Here is a 20,679-nt window from a genome sequence, read left to right as displayed (position 1 = left end):
ACAACTCTTCACTTACATCAACATCACAGTAGGACAAAACTTTACATAACATTCAGGTGTCTGTTCACAGGGGATTTCATTTCATAACTACACCATCATCAGCTTTTGCAGAAACTGGCCTGAATCATGAGTGTTTAATGTTTATTATTTTGTGTTTAGTGTTATGCTAGATTTCTTTCTGTATCTGTAATATTATTCATTTTGGTCATTTATTACCCTAAACATACACACAACTTTATTATAATCAATAAGAGAACTGGTGAACGACACACTTTGTTTGGGGAACTCCACTCATCTTTGCCTCGGCAGCCAGCGTCACACAAGTGATTTTACGCCGTGATTCTTATATCTTGTGCTTCTTACAAATTTTTGCTTCTTATTTAGTACAATAATCATGGGCTCAAAACATATTTGGAAATTGGTCCTGTGCCAATAACTCCTGTGAATCACAAAGAAAAACTGTATTTTGAAATAAGAAATATAAAAAATAAATAGAACTGCGAATAAAGGCATAGCCAAACAAACAAACAGATTAGACAATAAATCTTTGCCCTAATGCCCCATTGGGCCTGACTGAACAGTCAATCAGTCCATGACTGACCATTAGTGTGGCTCAACAGCTTTCTCATCTACCAATGCACCATGGGAACAGGCCCCAAGTTGCATGTTTCTCTCAAGCTCTTTCTTTCTCAGTCTTTTCTTTTCCTTTGGCCTTTCATCCTCCCATTACTAAGCCTTTTCACCCCCAGCTTTGCATATTTAGGCAATGGCAGGAGGCCCTTCTGCAATATCCTTAGATAATATCCTTAGATTAGCTTTAGAAGTCATACATGAATCATAAAGTCTCTGGGGCCACCAGGTCCCACACCCTGAGCTCGATTTAAAGAGCTAGTCACTTGTCTGATGTAAGCAGGACTCCGCTATTACTAACTGTGAGGCCAACCGGTAACCTTCCAGCATCTTGTGCACATTTTTCCTTCTTTCCTCCTAATCCACTAAACTCTACTTCTAAATTTGTTTTCTTCTCATCTCCCTGTCTCTTTCATTGTGACCTTCACTTTATATCCTTTCCTGGTGTTAAATTCTAGAGCAATAGTAGAAACCTTGTTAGGGCTGGACCTCTACCAAAAAATCCTGGTACTAACATGCATTGCCGTCCTCCTGTGTCCCCTGGTTCTTCTGTAGCCCTGAGGCCAGACTCACTCTTAAACACATGAACACTCCTGTTCTTGCTACATCCTAGCATGGCTCTATTTGCTTGTTTTGGAGTTCCCTGCAGCCACCTATTATGAGTACAGCTAGTCTTATTATTTGAGAAGGTGAATGGATCGTTGTGCGCATGACAAATGGAGGCCCCTGTCTGCAAGTAATTATCTAAATTCCAGGCCCCTGGTAAACACAACAGTGGGGATTTCACTGGTGCCACCGCAGCACCTAATTTACGAAAGACCTGGGGCTTCATGTATACAATTTACTTTCTCTTGGAAATGTGTATTAGTTACTTAAGCAAAGTTGGGATTTGCAAAACATGAACTTGGTGTGAAAATTGGCTTAGCATTATGAAAAGTTTCAACAATCTGTAAGTCCTGTGCAGAGTTTTTGGCATTTTAGAGACACCAGGCAATAGGACAATAATGTGAACAAAAAAATCTTGTTTTATTGCATATATCAATGATGCATCAATCACATTCAGATACTCACAGGTAGCAGACATGTTGTCTCATTTTCAATGTTGGTAGTAATGCCTAATGCATGTGGTTGATGTTAATTTTATTAGTGTGTAGTGTGAGGGATGGAATTACTGGGGTAGAGAGCATGCACAGGGCATTACCTTCCCTGGAGCATTAGGTGGCAGCCCCCCTGGGTTGCAGCGGTGCCTTGGATACCCACAAGGCATCATGGGACATAGAATTCTTTGTCACAGCCCTATTGGGTTCAGTGGGTGCCGTCAGGAGATACTGCAGGGACTGGGGCACCCTACTTCATAGGGTTTCCATTTCACATGGAAGTGCTTTCGGAACATGTCTACGGAGCACCGGAAGAGATAAAAGGAGCTGCCTGCCTCACATGAATAAGCCAGAATTAGATGGAAGGAGGACAAAGTTTTCGAGGAAGAGTGGAGGAGGCAGTGGTAGAATGACGGAGAGAGAAGGGGAAAAGAGTTATTGTGTGCTACTCTGCTTATTGTAGTTGTGGTTATTGACGTGGGAAACACTTATTGGAAAAGTTTCCCACAATAAAAGACACTTTGTGCCTTTTCACTTGTGTCCTTGCCTGTTTGTGTTGGGTGTTTGGGGAGCTGGAGCGCCCCCTGATATCCACAGTAGTCTGTTTTGTCTATAAAAAGGGTATGCTGTGTGATGCACAAGATAACTAGCAATGGTAACGTTAGCAAGAAACCTGCCACCACACACAGTATGACATTGAAATCTGCTTTGCACACTACTATTTGATATAATAAAGGAATCATGGGTTCAGCTGGGACACCTCTCAATAACATTAATCAGACAAATTTGAGCATCACATATTAGTTGTATATTAATTGAATGAAACCGGTTTCTATTTACAAAAGCAAATTCTCTCTCTCCTTTATCACAGTGTGCAGTCAACTGCACCCTCCACTAGCGGGCTGTGAAACTACACGTATTTTATGACACATCACAAAGTGTTAGAAAAAGCAGACACAAAAGAGGAGTCTGGCAGTTATTTGGTTTCACTTTAAGCACTGATTAAAAAATCCCATTTTGATGGTGTGATACAGCTCAGGAATGACTATGAGATTCCTGACCAGTTAGCCATTTCACTCTGAAAAGCGCCTGATGCCAAATACCCTATGGTTGTTAAAGCCTGTCATGGAATAGGAATTAGTTCTTTGTGATTGTCTCTGTAATGTAGGCTCCAAGTCAGCAGAAAACTCCAAGAAAAGAAAAAGACAGTCTCTAAGAAGTCTAAATCAGCTTATAAGCCAGTAAGTCATCATCGTGAGCCAAAAAACCATTGTAGTCCCTGAAAACTCACTCCTTGTGTAGCCCCACACACTGCTGTGTAGCTCCACAAAGGTTTGCCACAGTGTGTTGACTTGTGCAGCACTACACGACATAGCGAAGAGACATGGGATGCTCTGCCACCCCATGGGACATCAACACAGTGGCATGGGCAATGAAAGAGACTTGTGTGTAGTGTAGCACTGGCTTTTACTTACCAAAATTAATTTTATTTATGTGTGCTCTCAGCACTCAGGTGCTGTTTCCTGCTTCCATTCTTCTTTTATTGGTGAATTCCACAGAGAGACCATCAAAAAGAATGTTGTTGTGGTTCTCCACTTCAGTCAGTAATACCTTTAAGTTCACAATCACTAAAGTTTCATTTTCAGTGGTTTTGATGAAAGACCTCACTCAGGAATATGGCCAGATTTATATGGTGATTAGATCATGAGGTGTTTTTTTAAGCCATACATGGTTACTGGAGGGAGGCGATGGTGAGTGACAAAAAGCGAGTATATAAGCTCAGATTTTTATGTTGATTTGAGACTCATAAAGAAAACCGCCGTGGCACTTGACATACGTACAGTTTTATAAATTTTTGTGCACATGATGTTTTTACCTTTTGAGCAAACACAAAATTGTGGCATGGAAAGATTTTCTACAAGATTCCCATGAACTCTACTGTTCAATACCTTCCCGTTTACTATGAAATATTGCATTTTGTGTTGTTTGCTATCTTTGCCAAAGAATATAAACTGGATGTCTTAAAAGTAAAGTTATATTCTAGTCAAAAGTAACACAATATTCTAGAGATGAATGTTACAGAGAAATAAATTCATTTATTATCTGTATCTACTTTGTGCAGTTCAGATTTATGGCAGGTTCCAACTCTGGATGGCATGCTAAAGTTGTCAAATGACCTAAATATGTCAGTCTAAAGACACTTCTTACATGAAGAACATTCATCTACTGGGCTCGATGCCCAAAAGATGTGATTTGGGAAAGTATTTCTATAAAAGAAGGCCAATTTGGTCAGCGAGCATAAACTGTGAACATTTATAGAATGGAACTTATTATCTCCAGTCTGTTGTTTCCCTTGAGAGGCTGTTTAATTTACTGTGATGTTATTGTGAAGGGCGAGTTTCAAAATATAACTATGTTTTGTCTGGGTCTGAAGTACTTGTAGGATGGAGGTTGAGTTCACGGCATTAGACACATTCTTTTAAGTGTGTTTAGGGGGCCATTTGATTTATAATGCTGTAAATATTTTAAGGAAAAAAGCAAAATGACTAAACATTTGAAGACTAATTGTTTTATAAAGTTTTTTTCCACAGGATTTTGTATTCTATGAGAAAGTATTCTAACACGCATCACTGAATGCATTACAAATGGCACAACAGCACTGTTTGTGAAGCTTCAATTGAATTTATTTCACTGGCCCTTAGTCTTCAGCATTCACAAAGTCATATTTATGTCACTAGCAGACCAATACGATAATGTCTCTTGAATAATTTCACTGGTATGTAATTAGCAGTATAACATAACATACTGAATACCCGCGTAATCCAATTCAGGTTTGTGGGGGACCACAGCCTATTCTGGCAGGACCAGGAGCAGCCCTGGATGGTGGACCAGTCCAAAGGAAGGCCCACACACTCTCAGACATTCAAATGGGGCTGATCTGAGATCACCATTTAACCTAACTAACATGACACAGACACGGAAAGATCATGAGAACTCCACACTGCTGGAAATTTAATTCATACTAAGAATACTAGATCTGTGAGGTGACCGCCATTCTCACTTTGCTGCCAGTGACTTTAAAATTTGGTCGGAAATTTTCTATTTACATTTGGCTCAGAATCGTTAAGATCTTAAGGCTGGGTGTTTAGTCGCTTTCAAAGTTACATTATTCAGCCATTCACCGTCACTGCTCCCTTTATGGTTTCAACTCTGGTGATCCTTCATCACAAACATTCAAATACTGATGCAGCGGCAAGAAAAAGTAAGTGAACCCTTTTGAAATAACCACATTTAAGTATAAATCTCCCTTAAAATATGGTCTGAACTTCATCTAAGCTACAATAATGAACAAACATTAGTCTGGTTTAACTAATGAAGCAAAATTATTGCATTGTTCCCATACATACTGAATACTGTAGAATGGAAAAATTATATTTACTCTAGGCCGAGGACTTCAACAGAAACACACTGGAGTCAGGTGTTGACAAATCTGAAGTCCAACCAATGAGGTGTGACTAATTTAAATAGACTGAAACAGTTTTGAGTTTTCACAAGAAGCGTCTGCTGATGTGGAGAATGACCCGCAAAAAAGAGATCTCAGAAGATCTATGATCAAGAATTGTTGATTTACATAAAGCTGGAAATGGTTACAAAGCAGTTTCAGAAAGTCTACGTATCCGTCAGTCCACAGTTAGACAAACTGTGTATAGATGGCTGTGATTTAGTACTGTGGCTGCTCTCCCTGAAGGTGGACACCCAGCCAAGATGATTTAATGGCTGCAACACGGGGCTTGAAGGAATCACTGGGACAGGTTAACATCTCTGTTCATGAGTCTACCATACAAAAAACACTGAACAGGGAGTAAGCCAAAGACCATCTTGACACTCCACAATGCTACTGGAAAATGTTTTGTGGACTAATGAAACTAAGGTTGAATTGTTCAGGGAAAATATGCAGCATCAAATACCAAAATGAAAACATCGTTCCAATGGTGAAGTATGGTGGAGGGAGCATCATGATTTGGAGCTGCTTTGTATGGCAGCTTGCCATCATCGCAGGAGAAAATGAATTCCCAAGGTGTTCTACCGTGGGTGGGAGTGCACCAGTTGAAGCTCAGTAGAAGCTGGGTGGTGCAGCAGGACAATGACCCTAAACAGAGAGGTACATCTGCTACAGAACACCTTCAAAATGATAAAATCTACCTTTTGGAGTGGTTTAGTCAGAGCTCAGAACTTATCCTGATGGAGATGCTGTGCAATGACATCAAGAGGTTCACACCAGACATCCTAAGAATATGGCTGAACTGAAGCAGGTCTGTAATGAAGAATGGTCTAAAATACCTCCTGAACATTGTCCATGTCTGATCCACATCTACTGTTTGAGGTTATTGTTGCCAAAGGTGGTTTGACCAGTTAATAAATAAAAGGGTAAACTTTTATTTTTTTATAGTACACTGTGAATGTTTGATGGGTTGGGTGTGTTCGAGAAAGACATGAAAGATTCTAATTTGTGTGTTATTAGTGTAAGCATATTGTTTTTGTCTATACATGTGACTGAGATGAAGATCAGATCTCATTTTATGACCAATTAATGCAGAAAACCAGATAATTTCATATATTTATCTTGCCACTGTATGTAAATCTGTCATCCAAAGTTCCCCTTCTGTTATCCTACCGATCAGGTGAACTGACTTTATAGTTTCTTACGAGTCAAGTCAAGTCAAGTCAAGTCCTCTTTATTGTCGTCATAGTCATATACTAAATATATGGTGAGAAGAAATTGCGTGCCCACAAGATACACACGTCTTATCTTATTGTACTTTGTTAATAACTTTGCCAAGTTGCTATGTGACTAAAATGGATTGATTTTTGAAGGGCTGATGGCACACCTTCAGGGATCTGAGTTTAATTCCAGATAAGCCAGCTATTTGTGAGATTGCACTATTCTCTTAGTGGTCATGCCAGTATTACCCTATACAAACACACATTAGGTTAAATGGTGTCCCCAAATTGGAGGGGTATTAGTAAGTGTGGGTGAAAGTGTCCCATTGTGCATTGGCTACTCTTCCAAGGGTGGTTCCTGCCTTGCATCCAGTGCTTCAGAGACAGGCTCAGGCTTACCACAATCGTGCAATGATAATCACTGTGTCACAAAATATAGCAGACAGAGGGATGATTTAACTCAGGGCATTTAGAGCTGCTGCTTCCTGGCTCCAGGTTCATGAGTTCACTTCCTGGTGATTATTTGTGTTGAACTAGCACATTTTCCTAAGGTCTGCATGAGTTTTCCCAGACGCTCCTTCTGATTTCTCAGATGGCACACAGTACTGTACTCATCATCACTGCTGCCTCCTAACTCCAGGGTCCTGAGTTTCAGCCCTGGCCCTGTCACAGTTTCCATGTCTGTGTGGGGTCTTCTTTGTCTCTTCTGGTTTTCCTCCATTTTAAGGTAATTGGTAATTACAGTTGAGCATGTATATGTGTGACTGTACTCTTAACCTAAACTTGAATGCGCCCTTAAAGGACTGCTGTCCTGTTCAGAGTTTTTTTCTGTTTTATGCTCAGTCCTGCCAGGGTTGGCTGCAGTCCCCAAGGTCCCTGAATTGGATTAGGCACATTTCATGCGAAATGATTACTACAAAACTGAATTTACAAAAAAATGTTTTTTGTAAAATTTGAAAAACAATACCATTTTGTTATCTGCGGTGGGTTGGCACCCTGCCCGGGATTGGTTCCTGCCTTGTGCCCTGTGTTGGCTGGGATTGGCTCCAGCAGACCCCCGTGACCCTTTGTTCGGATTCAGCGGATTGGAAAATGGATGGATGGATGGATTTTGTTACATTTAAAATTCACGCTATAAGCACATATTGTTTCATCTCATCTGCCACCTTCTACTGCATCTGCAAAAAGAATGGCAAAATGTATTCTGTGTGGAAAGGGGTTGTAAGCTGGAAAGCTCACCTGCCAGCACTTCAGAGGCCCTGTTAAAATCCATTGACCTCGTGAAGGATCGACTTACAGAGTTGGGGCAAGTGAGCACTGATGACTCAAAATGAGCTGTACAAGGAACTCAATGTGCAGACAGATTGTGCACGAGACAAACAAAAGTATGGGGAACTGAATGAAAGGAACCGTGGGAAAATGGGGCAGTGTTGGAGAGAGGCCGAGGAAGGAGACTGCTACAGAATAATAATTAGTGAGCAATATAACTTGCTTTCCACACCATAAAACTTGAACTCCACAGAACTCCACACTTCCACCTCACATTGCTACAAATATGAATTTTAAGGGCAATTTTCATGACACTTTGTGAAAACTAAAGCCATCTGTGTTACTTAGCAGTATATCTCATGAAAATTAATAAAGCGATGGATGGATGGATGGATGGATGGATGGATGGATGGATGGATGGATGGATGGATGGAATCACTTAGGTTTCCAAAGTCCACTGTATCGTGGACTTTGTTTGCACTTCCCTAATTCACATAAATTTCCTTCAGAGATTCCCATGTCTTCCTCAAGGCATGCCATTGATGTCAGATGATGCAAACTGACTTGATGTGAGTGTGTAATTTAGGAAATTCATATATTGTCTTGTTAAAATGACATAAAAAATATGACAAATACCACAAAATGTAAATAAAAATTGACTCAGATGTTACTCGATCTCTGATGTCCAATTAGTAGCCACAGATCTACCATACAGTATATACTCGTGGATAAGTTCTCCCGTGGATAAGTCGGGGCTTGATTTTACCATATAATTTCTGGTATTTTATAATGTCCGTTGTATAAGTCGAGTGCGGAAAACTCACGCTATTGATCCAAGAGATTATGGCAATGCTAACACCCACCTGAGAGAGTAACCACAGAGCACACTGCCTTTTGTTTACTGTGTATTGTGCCTATGTGACCACACGGTAATACTCAAACTATTCCAAAGCAACGTTTGCACTGTTTTGTGTTTTTTGTATCTCACACCCTCATACACCTTTATTGTAAGAACATCCCTTATCTACGATGGAGCATTCGATCAGAAGAGAGTATGAAGCTGCTTTTAAATTAAAAGTCGTTGAAGTGACAAAAGAAATTGGTAACTGCGCTGCTGCAACAAAATTCAATATATCTGAGAAACTTATGCGAGATTGGAGAAGATGTAAAAAAAAATTAAGCGTCGCATTTTTGAACGGATGCATAAGTCAAGGTCTGATTTTATGATCGATTTTTTGGGTTTCAAGACCCGACTTGAATATATACAGTACTACAAAATATCAAGCACTTACAAACAATGTCCATAGTCTGGAAAATTCTGAAAGGCAGCAAACATGAACAGAAGTCCTTCATTTAAACAAGGAATCAGATTGTAAAGAATACCTACAGAAATTTGGGGTTTGCATTTAAGGTGGATGCCAGGAAACACCTCTTCATATGTGAACAGGGACCTGGAAAGAAAATACACAGACATGTGGTTGAAGCAAAAACCTGAGAACTTTTAATGCTATTAGGGTGAAATATTGGAACAACTTAGCTAACTGAATGTCCTCTCATTTGTCAGACTTTTTATATTTTATGTGCTTAACAGACAGAAAGATCCTATTGAATTGTCTGCAACTGGCAAGTTTGTCTTTTGTAAGTGAGAAAGCCATAAAGGTGTTGGTCTCAATGATTTTTACCATATTGAGGTGATTATTCTCAGATGTATTTTCTTGTCATTTCTTGTTGTGCCACATTCTCCCAGAAATCCTCAATACACAATTTTCTAATGAAACTCCCATTGAAGGCTAGAACTGGTCCAGTCAAGAAGGTTTCATACTTGTAGGGGTAATTCATGTTACTTATATTAAATTTCACATCCATCTCATCTCAGTTGTGATTCTACATCATTGAAAGCACCAGTTCAAATCCTTGATGAGTAGTCAAATCTTTATCGGCCTTTAAGATGTTACTATCCCAAATCTAACTTTCACAATTTCTTTTTAATTTGATAAGCGCTTTCTGATCAATGATTTTAGAACATCTCTTCTGGGTCTAATGACATGGAATTTACTTTACAGGAACTGTTGTAATATAAGTGAGAAAATACACCTTTAGTTATGAGCTGTGTGCTGGCACAATACTGTCTGTAAGTACTGCATTGTTGCAAGTCAGTGTTGTTGACATCATGATCTACAGATCTGTTGGTCAGTATGTGGAGTCTGCTAGAAGGCCACCTTTAACCTTCACATTATGGAGGTTGACTTTCACATTGAGGAGGAGGCAGGTTTGCCACTATTTCAGGTCTATTCACATCCTTCAGATCCGTTCCCTATGATCTCAATGGAATGATCATGTTCATGACAATATATAATATTGTAGGGCAGGGTCATGATGGAAGCCATTTTTTTAAATTAGAATGTGTTCTATCAGCTTTGATGCAGCAGAATTTAAGTCTGAGTTTGGACCAAGAGATGAATAAAAATTAGTAACCATTAAAATCAAGCTGGGGTCAAAAACTGATCATCACAACCCAAAAAACAGTTCGTAAAAAAATCTATGCCATAGATCTGCTTCCCTGAAAGGTCTTTCACAAGTTGACTGCCACATTGAAAAAAGGTACATTTGTTCCTGGTGCATTTTGTTATTGAGCAAAACTCACAATAAAAAATTATTTTCTTTTAAAAAATCTATTGGAGTTACCTTGGAGTTGGCATATGGTACAGAAAATTCTTTGTGCAACACAGCTGTGCCATAACTCAACTGCATCTAACAAGTTAGGTCGTTGTAATTTTATGTCCCAGTTTCTGTTTCATCTTCTTTTCATCTTTGAGAGATATTCAGATGATTTCTGTTCTACATATAATTATTTTTTTGAAAAATTAATGTTATTCAAAATATGAATAATAAGAAAAAAACAAATTGATTTTTCATTCTTATTTCAGGTGCTCACTGTCCTCAATTTACATGTGTTTCGCATAAATATGATTATACTTGGTATGACAGCCCTAAAGACAGTTTAAGAGATAACATGTAAGTGGCGTTGCTCTATAGATTTCCTACTGTGGATTAACTTGTATTTAGCAAAAACATATTAAATATAAGTTATATGAAGTTAAAGAATCCAGAAATTTTGATTTATATACTGGCTCATCACTGACATCGTGCATCACAACATTTAGTCTCCCAGTATTGGCATTGTTGCTGTCAATGTAAACAAATCACAAAATGGCTTTTCCCAACTCCACCTAATGCAAACAAAATGGCATTGCAGAGAAATAACAGAGAATATATTAACACAAGGCTATAGCTTGCCAGTCCTGCCCACTTATTTCTTCCAAAATAACACCAAGTCAAGTTTTGAAGGACCTTAAAGTCCCACTGGCAGCCATACCACGTGCACTTCATAACAGGTAATCCACCTACAGCTTAGAGTAACAGAGCAGAGTCCCTATTGTCATTTACAGGATTTGAACCGGCAACCTTCCGATTGCCAGTTTAGATCCTTAGCCACAGAGCCACCACTCCACTAATAGCAAATGTGTGGTGAGTTTACTGGTGCAAAAATGGCTGCCCTCATATCGTCCAGATAGATGCTGCACATTAGTGGTGGTTGAAGTGGCTCCCCACTCTCTACATTGAAAAGTGCTATATCTATCTATCTATCTATCTATCTATCTATCTATCTATCTATCTATCTATCTATCTATCTATCTATCTATGGTTTATTGACTTCTGTCTGAAAAAAAAACATCTGAATGCTTATGAAAAATTTACACTTGGCAAGTTTCCAACTGTGTCTCTATGTACAGTCTAGGTAACAGTCTCTATCCACTTTACTTTTGTTTTTCATAATTTTAAGCACTTCAATCATGTCTTCTCTTAATGCTCTTTTCCTCATAATTCATCCCCTGTAGCCTTGGAATCAGCCTAGTTGCTCTTCTCTGGACCTTTTGTAGTGCTGCTATGTCCTTTTTGTAGCATGGAGACCAAAACTGCACACAGTACTCAAGATGAGGCCTCACCAGTGTGTTATAAAGCTTGAACAGAACCTCCTTGGACTTGTACTCCACACACCAGGGTGCTATATAACCTGACATTCTGTTAGCCTTCTTAATGGCTTCTGAACACTGTTGTCTGGCAGTTGATTGTAACGAGTCCACCATAACTCTTAAATCTTTTTTAATATAGAGACCAAAAGTAATCCAAGTACTCCAGGTGAGGCCTCACTAGTGTGTTATATAACTTAAACATAACTTCCCTTGGCTTGTGCTCGACATCCCATATAACTTTAACCCGCCTATTAGTTTGGCCTGATTTTGTTCTGAAGTGGCAGACAAACCCAGTGGGCTGAAAGGAAAAATCCCAAACTTGCTTAAAATGTTTTAATAGGGTTTTTTTTTTTGTTATCACATTTCTATTGAAAATCATCAATAAGAATTAAAAGAAATGACATAAATTGGTAACCCCAAGAAAAGTGCAAAACAGAAAAACTATAAAGAATTGTTCAAAAATTCATTAACAATAATGACTAATCTCAACAATGAAATTCCCACCATGCCATAGGACACCAACGCTCAAAGAGTCTTAATGGAAACTGAAGAAGATTATGTGGGGCCAGGAAGAGGGACGCACCCCCATAGCCAATCCCACATGTCTAGAAATTAACAATGTAAAGAGCAGTGTGACCACTGGCCACCTCAGTCCCGACTAACTGTACCATTTCTGGCCATTCAGTGGTATTGGTACGAGTCAACTGGTTGATCTTTGTTGCTAAAATTTCAAGGAGAGTTAAAATTTAAAAATGAAGATTTCCAAGGTATGAAGGTTAGAGCGTTGGAAGATTTCTGTCAAGAGAATAATAAATTGATTTAGGGGTTATAGTGTCTAGAGAGAACAGCCTGAGCTGGACATGATTGAAGGGTAAAGAAGAAGAGTCCCAGAAGCACATCAATAGAGAAATTTTAAATCTTTTATTTAGTAAGTTGAATGTTTTTTTCTGCATTAGAGCTAAATAAGTTTCAGGTTTTTTTTACCCAGCACAAAAGTTTAGATGCGTTTATCCCTGGACACCAATTACTGCTCCACCCTGCAGTCTGTATACAGTACAGATCTAGACAAATATGTGAAGGCAATTTTAAAAAATGTCAGAAATGTCAAAAGATCTTCGAGGTTATACTCTTATGCCAATAAATCAGCAAACAGTCATTGCTTCAAACTGTATAAAGTGAAAATGCCACGTTTGAACGTATTTTATAAACTATACATTGAAATGTTTTCTTCTCTTTAAGCTTGAGAGTCAGTTGAATGGATGACACAGCCCTAATGTCTGAATTGTTGCAAGGCAGCGCTGTTTGTACAGAACTTGAGGCTGCCCCTTCACTGAACCTCCCTGACCCTTCTTGTGAGGTCTGTTGGGAGGATGAAGTTCCAATCAGCCGCCAGTTCAGAGACAGTTTATGTGAGCAAATTATAGTGAATCTCAGACTTCCCGTTTGATTATGAATTTCTGGTTCATCCATCAGAACAGATCCATGGATGACTATGTTATGACTTAATTGATTTAAATATGTAAGATTTCACATCAGGTCAATTTCAAGGATTAGCAGAGTGAATCAATTCCTGTGCCAGGCACTTCAAGGCCTAAAGTCCACCAACGGGCGAAAGGAAAAGTAATAAATTACGCTCTCCTCCTTCCTGTCTGACATTACAGCAAGAGTAAATCAGTGGTGAAAGGAAGAGTGAGTAATCTGATTCTCTGGAGAGTCATAAAAATAAACACTTGGAATGATTTCAATACAATACTAAATAATTAAGCCACTTGAAGTATGTGACTAGGTGGGCAGGTTAGCATGACTGGACTGTGTGTTTGAAGTGAACAAGATCTTCCTGGGCTTGGGTGGGCTTTTTTTCCACATTACTTTGATTGGTGACTCTTTATTGACCTGGTATGAGAGACAGTGGGTGTGTGTGCTTGGATAGCATCCCATCATTTGTTGTGTCAAATGCCACTAAAATAGACCGAGGCCCCTGTCTACGTAAAATGGCTTCAAAAAATGGATTGGGTAAATGTGACTACAGCTCAGTCCTGGGGACCCCCATGGCTACAGGTTTGATTCCAGTTTTCACAATCATGGCAGCGTCTGCATACACTGATAATTATGTTTCAGTTGCATCCAATTTCATGATTATAGTGGGCTAGTCAGTTTATTTTATGGACCTAAGTTAAGTATGGCAGCACATGCAGACTGCCCTAAAGATGGGGGAACTGAGACGAGGAGCACTGCATCCCACCAGTTTTTGGAAGGTCTGCAGAACATTCTACAATCCTTGGAAGATTCAAGAATGTAGGTGAAGACTTCTGGATGAGAAAATAAATTGGAGCCCCATTCAGACGGTAGCACCTCATCTTTGGTGGATGACACAGTAAGAGAGAGAGAGAGACAAATTACGGTACAGAAGAGTTTGAATAATATTTTTTTCTACAATTAATACATTTTTCATTATGAGTACATGTTTACATAGTTATTGTCTGTTTTTTTCACCTGTATTATTATCATTCTTTAATTTAATATTATTTATTGTATCAGTATGCTGCTGCTGAAGAATGTGAATTTCCCATTGGGATTAATAAAGTATCTATCTATCTATCTATCTATCTATCTATCTATCTATCTATCTATCTATCTATCTATCTATCTATCTATCTATCTATGTTATTTCCTAAGGTTAAGAAATGTAGGGAATCTTATGGTATGGTTATTTTTCATAGTATTACCTCTAGAGTGATGTTATGAATTATTATCATTTTGTTTACATTCTGCCACCACACCATCTTTGTTTTTACTGTTGGAGTTGCTAGTTCATTGCCACAGCACATTGCACAATTATCAGGGATGGAAACCCGAAAGGCAATTTAAAAGCTGACACTTCCTGTATTCAAGCATCCAAGATTACGGCTTGCCAAATAAAAGATCCTTCGATTTTCTGATTTAAATATGCTTTAATAAATATGATTTACAAATTACACCAAGCAGCTTTCAACAATGAGTTTAGCTTTGCATTTTGGTTTTGGCATTTGCTTTCTTGGTTTTTATGGTATTGCTATGTCTTAGGCTCACGTTGAATCTCTCGATCTTGACTAAAATAAATCCAACTTGTCCTGTTAAAGGGGGAAACAGGTGGAAAGATGATCAGAGATGCTGGGATGTGTTACATTACAGGGGAATGGCATAAAAGCAGCCATATCTAGCTCCCTGGGTGTATATCTGATATTTTATGAGGCGTTTCCTGTGGTCCATAAAACCATTGGGCCTTCTGTTGTACAAAGTTACACTCTGTGATTGTTACGTAAATGCTCCCATTATTGGGTTAAACTCTTATTCAATGTGGGATTTGGTCTTTCCATCTTTATATTATTATTTTTTTTTATTCTTTATTTCGCCTTATACAATTTCTTGTATTAGGAATTTGTTAGTTTTCGCATACCCCTTGGGGTCAGAGCGCAGGGTCAGCCATTGTACAGTGCCCCTGGAGCAGTTACAGGGTAAGGGTCTTGCTCAAGGGCCCAGCAGAGGAGGATCTCTTTTGGCAGTGATGGGGATTTGAACCAGCAACCTTCTGGATATCAACACAGATCCTTAGCCTCAGAGCAACCACTCCACCCTTATATTCTTTATAATTTATATGGTTATGGTTTATCAATTTGCTTTGGTGAGATTACGATTTTGCTGTCACTGCCTCCACAGGCATACTATTAGCTTGATAGGTCATATCAGCTCTGGTGTTACAAGTAGCCTTTCATAGGCTTATACACTCAAATACTTCCAACATGGATTTTTCTACTCAGTTTTACCAGGGCAACTTTTCTGAAATATTACTCCAGGTGTGGAGAGAATTGCACCTCCAGCTATAGGATTTGGGGGGCAATTGAACCAACATCCCCCATAGAAGGTGCCTATGGTGCCATTTCCTGGTCCATCACTTGTCTGCTCCATGTTATGCTAGTAAGCTCATTAGTAAGCCTGATATTAAGATAAAGCATGTTAATCTAAAGAGCTATAGAGCTGTTTACAATAAGGCATGTGCGTAAATAGGTGGGGCTCATCTAGAAAAATTAATGGAATTCTGAATATTAGACCGAGAAGACAAAATGGATATAGTTATTGGTAATAAAAGTAAAGAAGCTCAACACCAATGAGAATTTTCTCCATGGGCTCCTGTCAGTTGTATTTTATGGTCCATCAGCATTAAAACAATCTAAGTGTATATTCTCTTTGTGTTCTATTTGATCAGATTTACTGAATGTTGGAGATGATAGCTTAACTCAGTCGCTAGATTGGTGAAGGAGTAGCTGTCAGCAGTGTGCAAATCATGGTATCATAATGGGGAGGGAGTCCTGTTGGCTAAACACTAAACAATAAAATCTTACTCTAGTTTAAAAATAATACAATAAATTAGATATGAAACAATTTATCAGTTAGGATTTGCATATCTTAAGTATGCAAATTGAATTATACATGGATACTCGGTCTGCAAACAAAAATCACGACCAGCTTTGCAAGGAAAAGTCACTAATCGTATATGAATACTTCCACAATGATGTGAGGCAGGATTTTATTGTTTAAGAGACCAGAACATAAGAAATTAGTTATAAGCCGAGCTGAGTTTGAATCAAAAGTGTGCCAATCTTTCATCAGTGCTTAAAACAACATCCAAAAATCAAAATCAGAAAATAAGAAAGTAACTCTGTGGCCAGAAACTTTAACCAAGAAACGAAACACACCAAAACTTTTTAATGGATCTGTCTGGGAACCAGGAAGTGCATTGATGACATAATGTGACCTACACACTGTCATATCTGAGTCAAATGCCATAGCAATGAGCAAATGAAAGACACAACTTGTGGATGCCTGTAATAATGTCACGGGAAGATATTAAATACAAATTGTATGTGAAAATAGACTTCACCAGAATGTTCTCCATTATTAAAATCCCCAAATGAGAACCAAATTAACAAAAACCAGTGCTAAAGATCCCCCCAAAAAAACTTAAAGAATCCAAATCATAGCACCATGCCCTTAGATGTCTTCTGCCAAAGAGATCTGCAGAATGTTGCCTTCTGAAGTGCCCATTCAGCTAAAAGAGCATTTGAGGTACTGATGTTGGGTGAAAAGATCTGGTATGCAATTGACATTCTAATTCATCCCAAAGGTGTTTGATAGGGTTGAGGTCAGGGCTCTGTGCAAGCCACTTAAATTCCTCTGTGTCTTTATGGACCATCTGTTGCTGGGACAGAAAAGGGTCTTCCTCAAACTGTTGTCACAAAGTAGGAAAAGTATGATTGTCCAAATGTCTTTGTATGTTGCAGCAATAACAGTATCCTTCACTGGAACAAAGAGGCCTAGGCCAAACCTGGAAAAACAGCCCCAGGCCATTATCCCTCCTCCTTTAAACTTTACAGTAGAAGGTAGTGTGCTCCCAGCATTCACCAAACCCAGATTCATCCATCATACTGCCAGATAGTGAAGTGTGGTTCATCACTCCAGAGAACACATTTGCACTGTTCCAGTGTCCAATGGCAGTATGCTTTACACCACACTTGCTGATGCTTGGCGCTAAACCTAGTGATCTTAGGCTTGTGTGCAGCCACTCAGCCATGTAAACCAATTTCATGCAGCTTCCAAGACATATGTCTTAAGCTGAAGTTGATTCCAGAAGCCGTTTGGAACTCTGTTGTGGTTGATGCAACACAGGATAGGTGATTTTTACATGCTATGTACTCAGCGGCCTCGCTCTTTAAGTGTGTGTGGTCTTCTGCTTCATGTAATTTCCACTTCACAATAATAACACTTACAGTTGACCAGGAGAGATCCAGCCGAGTAGAAATTTCAGGTATTGAGACCTTTGGTAAAAGTGCCATTCTATAATAGTGCCACATTTAAAGTCCCTGAGCTCTTCAGTACGATCAACTCTACTACCAGTGTTTGTCAATGAAGATTGCATGGCTATGTGCTTGGTTTCATGATGCTCTTAGCAATAAAACACCTGAACTCAGTAATCTGGAGAAGTGTCCACGTACTTCTAGTTATATAGTGTAGGTTCCTCCCAATAATAGTGTAAAAGATTCTGAACCCAGTGAACAATCAGAGCCACTTGTGCTTTACTTGCATGCGTAGAGCTCTCAGATGTATCACAGAGACATGACTCTGATAGTGTGTTCACTTCATGGGGCTCACAACACCAGTGGTCTGCTGCCACACACTCATCTGACCATGTCCGGCATGTGAAGTACTTGCAAACTCAGTAATGAGCACCGAGTAATTTATAACATTATAATATGTTTTAAATTCTCATTCAGAAATTTTTATTTTCAGACTTTTATGGGTTTTAATTGGGGGTCCCTTGCATTACTCATCCTTGGCTATAAACCCAGATTCAATGTAGGAATTGAAGAGGCAGATGGTATAATGCTGGTAGTCATTTTGGTTTCACTGCTATGATTTGCGATATCCGTTAAACACAAATGACATTTTACACTCAAGATCCTCATGAGTCCTCTCACTGTGGGGGACCTAAGTGTTGGAGAGATTCATCTAAGGGCTTCAAGCCTTATACTGCCATATTTCTAAGTAGATAGCCTTCCTGTCAATGAGAGAAAGGATGACATCTGGTAGAAGTTTACTTCAAAATTATGAAATGCAGCCTAATAGCCTATAATAAGAAATCAGAAGAGTTATTATTGCTTCCTCTATTTGAAAAAATCAGTACAGAAAAAACAATGGGAAAGTGATTAACTGTTTTTAAAGACCTCTTCCATTCTTGCTTTCAGCCCTTGTTGTTGCCTCTGCATTGCCTTTTTGAAAAGAAGTCTTACAATTGATTTCACAACCTCATTGATGGAATCCGTTGTGACTGTAGATGGTGCTATACCAACACTTGACCCGACACAGACAGACACAGGAGGCACACTAATAAAAACACAAATTTTTATTTTTATTTTTCTTCACCTGTGGGCAAAGCCTTCCCTGTTTCCCACAGGCACAACACAGTCCCAACAAGCACTACGTACACCTACAATGCTTTTTCTTCTCTCTATCTCCTCCACTACTTTTCGGCAAGCTTTGTCTCCCTCCTCCTGACTCTGGCTCCCGAAATGGTGGCTGCTGGCCCCTTTTATAGCCCACCCAGAAGTGCTCCAGGCATTTGACGACCTATTTCCATCTGTACTTCTGGGTGTGGCGGAAGAGCCGCCCACACAGGCTCAGGAACAACTGCAGCGGCCCCTGGCGGCACCCCCAGATCCCAACAGAGTTGTACAGAACTCCATCTCCCTTGGACATCTCCCTTCCACTCTGCAGGAATCCAAGGTACCACCTGGGGGAGGTACTGTTCAGTCCATGCTTGTTTCCCCGGACCATATAAAGAAGAGCCGTCCCGGCCGAGCAAGGGCCCTGGCTGTCTGCCACACTGTCTAACTCAGGGGAGCATTGGTGCCAACCAAGAAGAAGCTGCCTGTGCATTGCAGGCCACACCGATGTAGTGACAATTTAGAGTTGACCTAATGTGCACATCTTTGAGATGCAGGAGGACAACCATGACAGCACAAGAAAAACTGGCAAATCATTTTTCCCATTTAACAGTAAATGTGAAAATGGAAAAATAGAAGGCTGGTGACGTTATGCAATGATAACACCATGTTGTTTCAGGAAAGGTGTAAGTTCCCTTTATATTTCCAGCTATAGTGCATAGAAGATGCAGTGATCGTCTTGTAATGGAAAGCTATAAATGCAAGAGAAGCCAGCAATTTCTTTTCTTTAATTTATGATACCATATTTATAGTTAGGGTATCATGGTAGCACAGTGAAGAGTACTGTTGCCTCACAGATCCTGCATCTTGGATGGCCGTTTAAGCCAATGTCACATTACATGACTTCTAGTTGGAGGGAATGTCAAACTTGACAACTGCAGTTGCTGATCTCGTCGCCTGAGTATGTCCGATTACACAACTAGAAATCAATGGGGATATTTCCAAGGCAGAGTTGCCCCTCGGGGACTGGTTCCAGGACCCCCTGCAGATACTAAAATCCACAGATATTCAAGTCAGTTATATAAAATGGCATCGTATTTGCATGTAACCTACACACATTGTCCCGTATACTTTAAATCACCTGTAGATTTCTTATAATAACTGTTACAATGGAAATGTTGCAGTATGTACGTAGTTGTTATATAATATTCTTTAGGGAATAATGACAAGAAAAAAAGTCTGTATAGGTTCAATAAAACTTTTGCAGCTCAGTTTTTATTTGAGGCCTAAGGTTACTCAGCACTGACAACAGCATGACTGTATGCGTCTCTTACATGTCGTCTGGTGTTGTATTCACCACTATTGTTTTGCTCACTAGCTGTTGTACTAATGTCACTAATATGTAGGACATATGGAAGTTTGAGTCTCATTGTAATGTGAACGTGTAAGAATAAACCTGAGTTTGATTTGAACTTATGAATAACTTCAGAACTTTGTGCCATTTTGAATTGAACATGGCCTCTTGCTGGCACTTTCTTGATTGACTGATGCCCGGTCGTAGACATTAGTGCACACAGCCACATGCAATATGGAGATCACTGACAGCAAATGAAATTGTGAACTGGCCGCTGTCAGATAGCTGTTAGTGTCGAACAGCTGTGCTATTTGAGACAAAAATACGTTGACAGCTGTATGTTTTTTTAATGAAATGTGTTTTTCTTTTGAAAAGGTTCTTTTATATTTTTCATGACTTTCCCCTCCTACATACCTTTCAGGATTACACACCGTAAAAGGACCACACTGTGTTAGACGGTGGGCTTCCCCAGAGGTGAGATGTTCCAGAATTAGTCAGCATAGGAAAGCTGTGACGGAATCAATCACACAAATAAAAATAGAAAAAAAAAGGTTAAAGGAAGTATAGACCTAACACTATGACTTTTATCTTTCATT

Source organism: Erpetoichthys calabaricus, chromosome 4 (genome assembly GCF_900747795.2).
Source record: "Erpetoichthys calabaricus chromosome 4, fErpCal1.3, whole genome shotgun sequence".
In the NCBI taxonomy this organism is placed as follows: Eukaryota; Metazoa; Chordata; class Cladistia; order Polypteriformes; family Polypteridae; genus Erpetoichthys; species Erpetoichthys calabaricus.
The sequence above is the reverse complement of the archived record's forward strand: the minus strand, read 5'-3'. Positions refer to the sequence as shown.